The 12,069-nt window shown below is 46.0% G+C and overlaps 1 pseudogene; it reads left to right on the top strand.

The window, feature by feature from the left end:
* The window catches only part of LOC119446674 (lachesin-like), a 107,740-nt pseudogene that overhangs the window by 63,177 nt on the left and 32,494 nt on the right, over window positions 1-12,069 (top strand).

Below are 12,069 nucleotides of genomic sequence, written 5' to 3'. Positions count from 1 at the left end.
ACCCCAAAGGGTGCAACTGTTCTTAAAGTGTAATCGAATTACCGTCGACACTCATCGTGGAATGGGTTCTTCCGCGTTTTTTTTTTTTTTTCTTTAGTGTTTCCTCACACATCCGTAAAAAATATTCCGCTTATTGTCACTTACACAACCGCTTACATTCAGCGAGGGCAAAAGCAAAACGTGCCACCAAGCAGCGAGAACGCCACAGATTTATGGGACAATATTAACAACGACATTACCTCCATATCTTCGAGACCGCCACAGTGACAGAAAGCATATATCCTGAAAAAACCTCGTCCAAAGTGCAAAGCAAACTTGCGTGATTCATTCAAGCTTGTTGTTGCATAAGGGACCTCCCTGCCTTTAAATATTTCATTTCTCTAGAAAGTCATGCGGGATTTCCATCCCACGTTCGACCGTCGGTGTGACGCCTCCCAGCACGCCTAGACAGCGCTCATTTCGGCTGGTCAGCGATGCGCCTCTCGGGTGAACACATGAGGATGACGCGACCGAGTGCAGTGATTGCGGATCAGGAGCGGCGCCTTGGTCCGAGCTCCCGATTAGGGAGAGCGCAGACGGCGGTCTGCCGGGGCGCCCTGGCTGCTTCATTAGGCTGCGCGTGCATTAAGATTTCAAGCTTCGGCAACGTAATGAGCCCGCTCACAGCTCCGACGCCCAGAGTACTACCGGATTCACTTTAAGACGACGGCGAACTGTCTTCGCTTTGTCTTTAGAAGCACCGTGTCTACGGCTTCGGGCTACCCTGATGAATGGTATACGTTAGCATGGGAATGGGATCTCGCTGGCCTTTCCCTGATCGCTGGACCTGGTGTCGTTCTCCTGAAAACTGGTAGTTGACTTAAAAATAACGTTTGTTTGCTCGGTGGATGTGATGCGTACGACGGAGGCAAGCGATATCCGACCGCAGCGTGAACCTCAGAAAGCGTCTTTCTTTTCTCTTTAGGCGCTAGTATGTTTTTTTTCAAATTTCGTTAACAGTTTGAGAAATAATTTTGCCAGCGTTCGCCTACTTGGTATTTGTAGTTGTGCTGATCTTTCGTTTTGTGCTTGCTGCAAAGTTTTGCAATGTGCTGTCTTCGTTATGGTGGGTCCATTCGCAACGACCGCTCCAATAGGACCAGTTTCTCATGACCCACCTATGTCTTGTTTTGACTCCGTCTCCTCCTCCTTTTTTTTTAATGCAAGGCTTTCTGTGCCACCACATACTTCGGCTTACATAGCACTGAATTAAAAAAATTAATTATGGGTTTTTACGTGCCAATACCACGATCTGATTATGAGGCACGCCGTAGTGGGGGACTCCGGAAATTTGGACCACCTGGGGTTCTTTAACGGGCACCTAAATCTAAGTACATGGGTGTTTTCGCATTTCGCCCCCATCGAAATGCGGCCGCCGTGGCCGGGATTCGATCCCGCGATATCGTGCTCACCAGCCCAACACCATAGCGGGTCACTGAATTTTGATCGACAAAGTAGTGCTACTGAACGCATCTGCCTTCTGCCTATTAAAAATAATAATAATAATAATAATAATAATAATAATAATAATAATAATAATAATAATAATAATAATAATAATAATAATAATAATAATAATAATAATAAGCAATCAATCAATCAATCAATCATGTTTATTTAACGTGCCCAGGAACAACGTACCCTAAGGTTGTTCCTGGGCACGTTGTCCAGGAACAACCAAAAAAACCAAAAACAAGACACTCAGGGAAAAATCATTAAAAATAAATGAATAAAAATAAAAATTGTGAAAAAAAAAGAGAGTACGGACAACAAAGCGCAAAGTAAATACAAAAGAAAAGGAGGAGAAGGGCACTTGAACAATTCATGAAATTATAACACAAGGCAAAGCTCGGAAAAGAACGATGACAAGGAGTTATGAAAGATATCAAGATCACGAAAGTAAGCGTTATGAAGACTCTGTATCCTGAGGACAGTTGAGTGTTCGTGATGACAGGCAGGAACATGGAAAGGTCTATGTTCTCTGGTGATCTTGCGTGGGATGCGGAACATGACACAGCTGAGAAGTTCGGGACACGTGAGGTTACCATGAAGGAGTTTAAAGAGAAACAGAAGGTCAGCGCGATTACGTCGGTCGCGAAGTGAGGGCAATGACAACAATCTAACAGTGCTAGTACAGGGTGCAATGTCCAGGTTTGCAAAGCGGTGATTATATATGCTTAAAAACTTTTTCTGGACACGATCTATAATGTCACTGTTGGATCTAGAAGAGCCATTCCAGACGACCGACGCATATTCGAGTTGAGGAAGACATATGGTTGTGTATAATTTGCGGAACGGTGTAGGAGACTTGAATTCCCTCGACAGTCTGCATACAGAACCAAGAGAGCGCATACCCCGCATTGCAACACGTTTAGTGTGAGCCGAAAAATGTAAGGTTGCATCAAAAAGTACACCAAGATCATTGATCTCACAGACCATACACAACGGCACAGAATCTATAGAGTAAGAAAAAGAAATACTTGCTGTTTTGCGTGTGAAAGTCATGACTTTGGTCTTAGCAGCATTCAAGGTAAGGTTATTATCCTTGCACCATTTAGAAAAGGAAAACAGGCCAGACTGCAGGGCGCGACAGTCATCAACAGTGCGAATTTTCTTTAAAATCTTGATGTCATCGGCATATAGAAGGAAATAAGAGTTCCGAATAACAGAAATAACGTCATTAATAAAAATTAAAAAAAGGAGTGGTCCTAATACTGACCCTTGAGGGACGCCGCTAGTTGCCAAGTAAGAAGAAGATGTTTGGCCATTGACGTTAATATAACACGATCTATCAAGAAGATAACTGCGCAAGAGATTCACAACTGACGAGTCAACATCAAAGTGCGTAAGCTTGATCAGAAGCAGCGAGTGGCTGACTACATCAAAAGCCTTGCTGAGATCACAGTAAATGGTGTCAACTTGCCCCCTTTGAAGTACCGGCGTGGAGATCTGTGTCATGAAACTTGCGAGATTTGTGATAGTGGAGCGGCCGGTCAGAAATCCATGCTGATTCGGAATGAGCGAGTTCTTCACAGTAAAAGACAATATGTTGTGAAGAGCAAGCTCAAAAATCTTGGACGTAGCACAGAGAAGAGAAATTGGGCCATAATTCGACACATCTGATTTACATCCAGACTTAAATACAGGAAAAACACGAGCAGTTTCCCACATGTGAGGGAAAGTGGAAGTAGTCAAAGAGTTATTAAATATAGATGTCAATACTGGAGCAAATATACTGCCGTAAGCTTTTAGAATTGCGGAGGGGATGCCGTCAGGGCCGCAGGATAGGGAAGGCTTCAAGCGCTTAAGGCATTCGTGGACAAGCTCTTCATCAAACAACACCGCAGTAGATGTAGGAACCGTCGTGTGCTGCTGACTGACACCAGCGTTGAAACCTGCATCTTTATATAAGGAAGAGAAATGGGCTGCAAAACAATCCGCGACTGCTTGGACTTCTGCCCCCTAGAGTCAAATAAGCGAAAACCCTCTCCATGTTTATTGGAGCTCTTACGGATATACTTCCAAAATTTTGCCGGCCGGTCGGAGGCGCTTTTTTCCAAGAATGCCATATATGAATCTTGATCCCGCTTATAGAGACGTTTACAGAGAGCCCGAAAAAAGCGGAATTCTTCTCTGTACTCATTAGGCAACGGAATTCTGGATTTTCGGTGTGCGCGATCTTTATGAGTTCAGACGAAAACCAGTGGGGATATCTAGAGCGTCTATGCCTGTACTGGGGAATGTATTTGCGCATACTGCTCAAAACAAGCTCTGTAAACTGATCTACTTGGTCATTAACATTGCTTTTGTCGGTAAACAGTGACCAGTCGGTGGTGGACAAGGAATTATATAAACCAAGATAATCACCATGCTTGAAAGCAAAGCGTGGGGATTCATTTACGCCACTGGAGGAGCTCTGCCTCAGTGCTGACACAGAGGCAGTTATCTTTAGTGGCGGATGAAACTTATCGGTACGCAAAAGGAAAATTACGGAACGGGAGACATCTAAAACCTGAGCATTTGAGATGCAAAGATCTAAGGCGTTGCCACAGGAATTGGCGACTAAGTTATGCTGTTGAAGGGAACAGAAAGACAGAAAGTCCAACAACAGGTTGTATTTCTTCTCTGTGTAATGATTGTAATGACAATATCTAAGTGTGTTCCAATCAATACCTGGTGTATTAAAATCACCAAGAAGAATTACTTTGTGCTTACAATGGGAGGATATTACACATTCAATGGAAGAGATGACCTCACCATACAAAACAGGGGAAATATTCGGCTGTACATAGAACGATCCAATCAACAACAACAACAACAACAACAACAACAACAACAACAACAACAACAACAACAACAACAACAACAACAACAACAACAACAACAACAACAACAACAACAACAACAACAACAACAACAACAACAACAACAACAACAACAACACAACAACAACACAACAACAACAACAACAACAACAACAATAATAATAATAATAATAATAATAATAATAATAATAATAATAATAATAATAATAATAATAATTGATGTGAAAATACACACACACACATAGAGGGAAATATGGAAGGAGCAGGCTGGCAACTACCACCGAGAGGGACACAACACGTGCCTAATCTTTAAAAGAAAGGAGGGGATAGAAAATGAAGCTGAAGATAAGGAGAAAGGGAAATGAAGAAGAAACAACCAGATGACAGGCCCCAAAGACAGGCATAAAGCAAGGCATAGAGTGAGCAAGTAGGAGCAAAAAAAAAAAAAAAAAAAACGAAGGACACACGCAGGCCACACTAGTTAGGAACGGATGTAAAAATACAAAAACAAGGTTAGCAAGACATACTTCGTCCCTTGCAATGTCTCTCACAGACGGGTAGTCAAGCCAGTTTCTTGTAGAGAAGTATGCAGGGTGCAATGAGCCTGTTTACGACGAGAAGCACAACCACTCGGGTACAGGCAATTATCAAGGGTCGTACACTGAAGGTGAAGTAGGCGATAGTCCATTAGTAGCGGCGTGCGCTGTGAAAGGAAAGCAGGACACTGTAATATAAGGTGATGCAGTGTCTCGCAGGAAACACAAGAAGCGCGCGACGGACCTCTACACGTCCGACATAAACGTTGAGACACCAAGACACAGCCAACCCTTAATTTGAGCAATAGAGCTCTAGCACAACGAGGCAAGCCTCGACTACAAACACGGGGAGGATAGGATCCTTTTGTAACATGCTGTACTGGGTGCTCCTTAAGTAGATATCTTCGAATCAACAGACGAGCATCGTCAAGCCTACTCGACATTTCCGGGGAGTCACATTCGTTGTGAGCATAAGAAGTTAATCAATTGGCCTATTCGTTTCCGGCGATACCTACGTGCGAAGGTATCCACTGGCCAACAAGGGACACTCCACGAGATGTAATTCTGCTGGCAGACTCAATGATGCCAATGACAGACTCTGTAGTATGCTGAGGGCAGCGCGGGACTCCGTAAGGATGACAGCCTTCAATATCCTTAACTCCTCTTGCACGTACTTCAGAGCAACATCCATCGCTTCCAGCTCCGCAGTTGTTGATGAGGCTGGATGCGGTATGCGAAACACCCTTCAGATGTCAGTTGAAGGGCAGAAGAAAGCTGGAGAGGTGCATTGGCCATCGCTGTGTAGACATGCGTCTGTAAGTAATTGAACATAATCACCAAATCTTTCAAATAGGTGTGACTAGGCCAATTGAAATTGCACCGGAACAGGCAGTGCAGACTTTTTGTGGATCTTTGGAATTGCAAGATAAACAGAGAATAGACATTTGATGAAATCTTCCAGAGGTTAAGTGTAGTAGCACCTTTAGAACTGCCAGCAATGTTTTTAAACAATGCCGCCATTTTCCCCATGCGAGAGAATGGGCGCTGAATGAGCTGATTAAGAAGTGCTTGGCCATCCGGACGCGCGGTGCAGATGCTCGATGTTACGTAGAGCTCTGTGGTCCGCTTGCAGCCTCAGGGGTAGCTCATGGGTTTCAGTATGTAATGGAACTAATTTTGCCTCGCGAGATAAGCCAATCATGACTTGGAGCGCAACCCGGTGGTCCCGTTCCAGTTGGGCCATCAAAGTAGGCGGCACATTCAGGACTGGTAATGAATACATCACACCAGAGAGTACAGATGATTGATACACCTTTAGCGCTGTCGTTTCGTCGCGGCCGGCACCCCTAGCAGTCAAGGTGGCCACACATTTGAGGAGGGACTTTGATTTGCGCCATACAGATTTAACCCCAGGGCGCCATGAGATGCCATCATCAATATAAATAACACCCAGGTAACGGTGTTGTCGTACCCATCGTATTCGTGTGTCGCCCAGGTACAGTAGGCTCACGGTTCCACGAGTACGTTGTCTGCGATTATATGCAATTGCAGCTGACTTGGCAGGTGAAATCTGCAACCCAAGTTCATCCATGTACTCTGCAGTCGCATTCAGAGTTTTCTGCAAGCTTGCACGAAGCCGTGAGCCAAGGGGCGAAGGGCCACTGATCCACAGAGCGATGTCATCAGCATAGACAGCTATGCCTATCGGGAAGTCACATTCTTGAGGCAAATGGCATGGAATCCCAGCAAGAACGCAGTTAAAACTTAGAGGCGACCAGATGCTGCCTTGCGAGACACCACGCATCACACTGCGCGATTCACTTATTGCTCCTCCAACGCGCACTTTCATTCTGCGCTCTGATAGAACATTACGAACAAATAGAAACAGAAGACCATAAATTCCAGCGGTCGCAAGTATGACAATAATCTCCTTATGAGGAACCAAGTCGAAAGCTTGTTGTATGCCCAAAAATAACATGTATGCGGAGTGCTTGTTCTCTCGAGCAGATGCAGGCGATGATACAGAGTCTACAATGCTGTCCAGGGCTGAATGATAGCGACGAAAGTCGCTCATGACATCAGGAAAGAACTTCAGCTCCTGTAAACGGAAACCTAGACGAAAGAGTACCATTCGTTCCATCAGCTTGATAGCATTTGATGTTAAAGATATTGGCAAGTAGGACTTGAGGTATCTTGTAGAGCGCCCAACCTTTAAAATCGGTCGGTATCATCATAGATGATTTACAATCATCGGGGATCAGAAAGGTTCACCATACTTCGTTATATTCGTCTAGTATACGTTCATGAAAAGCCTTATCAATGTTCACTTGGGGCATTGCGGCGCTTGAAGAGACTGAGCGATTGGCGCAGCTCCTCGAGAGTGAAGTCTGCCTCATCAATCTGGCAGGCAGGACCATAGCAAGTAGTTGTGGTGCACTGACTTGTCAGAGATAAAAGTTTGCTGATTGTGGTGTCACTTGACATAGAAGAGAGGAAAACGTCTGGAAATGCTTCTGCAGGAAGTTTCGGTGACTGGCCGGTCGCTATGCACAATGCTGCCGTTGGATTCTTACACACTTCAGGAGTGCAGAGAGCCTTTAGTAAGCGCCACACGCTTCAAACCCACTTTCAGAATGCATTGAACTTCTTAGGGCTGCCCAGCTCTTGCGACGAAGTTGCTTAGGAACCATTAAATCCCGAGTAAAACATGCACACGTGTCTCTTTATGGGTGTTTCTAAAACACACCGACCACTTTCTTGGGCACTTAATTTATTGATTACACTGTGATAGCCTAAACTTCACGCTACGTGTTATTCTGGTGAGCACGCAGTCACGGAAACTTCGGCCAGCTGGCGTCTGGAGTAACAAAAATTCACTCACACAGCACTCGAAGAGGAGCCCAATTTGGCATTTTATGGCTACCCGCACGTTTAGGCTTCACCGCAAACGGAAGTGCTGACGAAGTCTCCTCACTCACTCTATGGAGGAACGGGCCGAATTCACAAAACTTTTAGTTTGTAAGTTCTGTTTGCCATTGTCCAGCCGTCTTCGCTAATATAGGTCCGAAGAATCATATGAAAACGTGTTACCGGAGCGGACGGCTTGAACAAAGCTGTTTGTAAAATAAGGTTGGTTTCTCACTCTCTCTGTTCAACGTCCCGATCCAGATTGGCCGATATACACTGTTAAAAACGGTTCTAGAGTAAGCACATTTTTTGGCGGAAATACGGAGCTAGGTGTTCAGCAGCGCTGACACTTACTATGTTCGCTTCGAGGCGACAGGAATTTGTATCATTGTTTGGTCGCGCCTTGCGCTGACGAAGTGGCTGGCATGTTTACATTCTTTTTGGGGAAGTTAACGTGGGCTGAAAAAGGAACAAAAATCGTCGGCAACAATGTTTTTCGCGACAGCACTGCAAGGCGACCTAGTTCAGCAGGTATCGCTAACCGATTCCTTTGTTCTCTCGATCTAGCCACGTGACTCTGCTGAACCCTTACTCAAGGGGCAACTCGTACGCTGCAGGTGTTTGTAAAAACGAAAATCGGCGAATTGTGTTAGCGGGCTTAATACTGAAGGCTGCTTCCCAATAAGAAACGGCCTTTACACCCGAAAAGCTTCGGGATTCGAGCGTCTGGGAACATATTCACAGAATTGTTCTTACGTTAGAACTGTTAGTTAATTTGGCCTGCTGGGTCCGTATTCACAAAAGGCACTTACGCTAGAATTCTTCGTAAGAGAGAACGCCAGTCAATTACAATGCTGGACATGAGATTAGCGAATGTGGCTGGTCATTGGCAGGCAGCACTTAAGAACGAACCATTTTGTGAATTTGGCCTCTGATTCGTAGCAGGTCTCTTCCTGCATGCGGGTGTTACGTTTACTAACGCTTATATCATCTTTGTTGAATTTATTAACAGCGCTGAAAAGAAGGTTGGTGGTCACGTTGGAACTGTAAGACAACTCTTTCATTCACGTATTTTTTTTTCGCAATCAAGTCTTGCACGCTCCAATTCAACATCTAGTATTTGCAAGAAGCAATGTCCTCGGACGACAGCCTTTCACAGTGACAAATCAGAAACCAAAAGTAGCAGTGCGGCCGGGGTTCAGAAATCCCACCAGCCTGTGAAACCGCCTGCTATTGTGTCGAACATTGAATAGTCTCCTAGGTCTATTTCTCGCTTTGTAGCCTACGACGCAACTCCCATTCTTTAACGTGCAGAGCCCAACCGGGCGCAGTCATAGGCGATGTACCTGCTTTTCGTTTGCCTTTTCTATGTTTTCGTCTATAAATGTGAAACTGCTATTAAATCTTCGTAAATTTTGCCGAATCAGCGTTTTCGCGCGGCTGATAGTCGCGCATCTCCCCACCACCACCGCCAGTTCTTGTTTCTGACGCTTCCAGCTGCGCGCAAAGTACACTTTCCATTTGCACCATCCCTTTACTTGATTCCGGGCAAACAGTTCATTAATACGAATTCCTCGGTAGCCGTCTCTGCCCGAAGATCTCTCGGACGGAGGAAGGTGTACAGACCGCCCCAGCTAAAGCACTCCCGATTGCCTGTCAGTGCAAAAATGGGTGCGGAGGAACGAAATGGTTTTGCGAAAAGATTCGAGCAATGGAAAAAAAGATGAAGCATTAGCTATCTGTATCTTAGCGGCACGTCCGAATGACCAGCGTCAACTCGAGCGCAAAACCGAAGAAGAAAAGCAGAAAAAAATACAAAAGGGAAGGTACTGGCGGAGAACGAGCGGGACTGAAGAAGACAGTATAGCGATCGCGCATCGGGAAGCCCCGGTGGCAGCGGCGGGAAGTCAAGTGATTCCCGTCAACCCCGGGGAATCTCCGGGGCCGCGCGGCTTGAAATGAACGGAACTCCGTAGTCGCCCGACGCCGCCATTTGTTTCAATTTGGTCCGCTTCGCTGGGAGCTTCAGTTCGCGACCTCCCCCCACCGCTTTCCCCCCAAAACGGTCTCCTTTCTTTCCCCGCACGCGCTTTTCTCGCCGCCGTGAGGGACAAATAATCCCGACGGAGAAGAAGCCCGCACAGGGCAGTTATCTGGCCAGGGGTCCGATGCTGCGCTCGCGATAGGGCTTCCGGGCGGCATCCGTCCTCGCTGGTGGAAACCTTTGCGGGACGCACGCGCCACGCAGCCGCTCTCGCTCCTCTCTTCTTCAGCCTCCCGTGCGAGCTCGCGACGGACACACACACACTCTCTCTCACTTCCTTATACTGGGTCTCCTCCTTATCTTCTTCGTAATCGTCGTCGTAGTCGATGTCGTCGCCCAGACGTACACAACCAGGACCGCGTTTCCAATTGCAGCTTGCAATGCCGCGTGTTTTCGCCGTCGCGCGCCTCTCTTTCTAGCACAATGCATTGATGCTGCTCTCTGTGCGAGGTGACCGTATTCCTTTCAAGCTGTAATTCAGCATTTTCGCCTCGTGTTTCTCGCAACGTTGTTGTGGAAATAATGCAATTCAATTCAATTGCTCCGAGGTCGTGATGTCGAAGAATGGCGGAACACTGCGGAGAACGTTGTCGCAGTTATGCCTTCGATCCCATACGATCATGGGTCAGTAATTCTCAGCTCCTTTGAAAAGACTGCCGGTGAAGATTCGTGGTGGCAAAAAATCCTGACTTAATAAACGCACGTAGTGAATAATCTCTTGTATATCTTTGTTCTGCTGACATGATTACCCACCGTCCAACTCATTTCCCTTTTGTTCTGCTTGCGAGAAGCCTTACGATAGGAAAGCGGCCCTTATGAATTTAGGGCTCAATCGCTTTAATGTTGAAATCGTTATCAAGTTTGTGTCGGATGATTTTATGCTGCATGAGATGCTACGAAATAAGCTCTTGCATCCAAAAGCCGTCAGGCAGTTTTTTATCACTCTTTGTATCTCTCGCGAGTGCTGTTACCTTGGCTTTGAACAGCTGTTGATCGAACGGCAGTTAACGCGTCAAATCCACTTTTTTTAAAAAGGTCCCAATGCAAAACCGACTTGGGCTATATGAAAGTGCCAACTTCATCTGCTGGTCGCAAATAATACGACCTAACACAGAGTGTTTTCAATGCAGTTGTGTGGGGACATAAAGTTACTAACCAACCAGCAGACTAATTCCACCGATGATTCAAGTTGCAGTTCTGTCTTTCATGAAGCTGAATTGCTGTATTGTGTCAGAAAACAATTATATTACTTTAGCCTTTTTAGCTTGACATGTGGCGTTCTTTCGCTCATTTCTCTCTTAAACCATAAACTATGTGCAGGTACTGCGGAGGATATTTTGGACGAGGAGCTGCCGCCGTTCTTCGCCGAGGTCATCCCAAACGTGACTGTGCCTCGTGGAAGAGACGCCAGGATCCCCTGCGTCATCGACAACCTTGGATCGTACAGGGTACCATGTAGTTCTCGTACATTCGTTTTCAACTGTGTGTGCACGTTTCGGTCTTGAGACTCTTGACTGCAGTGAGTGAGTGAGTGAGTGAGTGAGTGAGTGAGTGAGTGAGTGAGTGAGTGAGTGAGTGAGTGAGTGAGTGAGTGAGTGAGTGAGTGAGTGAGTGAGTGAGTGAGTGAGTGAGTGAGTGAGTGAGTGAGTGAGTGAGTGAGTGAGTGAGTGAGTGAGTGAGTGAGTGAGTGAGTGAGTGAGTGAGTGAGTGAGTGAGTGAGTGAGTGAGTGAGTGAGTGAGTGAGTGAGTGAGTGAGTGAGTGAGTGAGTGAGTGAGTGAGTGAGTGAGTGAGTGAGTGAGTGAGTGAGTGAGTGAGTGAGTGAGTGAGTGAGTGAGTGAGTGAGTGAGTGAGTGAGTGAGTGAGTGACAAAGGTTATGTCAAGTGGTCCGAAGAAAAATTAAGTGGTCCTTGCACATTTGCACTAGCACAGATCCATCTGAAGGGCAGATCTACATGCCTCATTTCTGCCCGGGGCCTGCAACGGCTGACTGCCAGCTCCCCTCCTCTCCTCCTCATTGCTCCCCCCTTCCTCAACCCCCCTGAAATAATGTATTGAAAGTAACGCGTGCCCGTTGCAAGTCATTTGCTAAAACACAGGTGGCCCTTTCGCGTCTCCAGAGCGTCGTAACGAGTCGCAAAGTATATCAAAACGTACGTCTCAACGAGACCAAAAGCGAAAATTAATTGCAAATTAAGTAAAGTAAACGATAAGGGCGT

The sequence above is a fragment of the Dermacentor silvarum genome, chromosome 3 (assembly GCF_013339745.2).
Source record: "Dermacentor silvarum isolate Dsil-2018 chromosome 3, BIME_Dsil_1.4, whole genome shotgun sequence".
In the NCBI taxonomy this organism is placed as follows: domain Eukaryota; kingdom Metazoa; phylum Arthropoda; class Arachnida; order Ixodida; family Ixodidae; genus Dermacentor; species Dermacentor silvarum.
The sequence above is the reverse complement of the archived record's forward strand: the minus strand, read 5'-3'. Positions and strand labels throughout refer to the sequence as shown.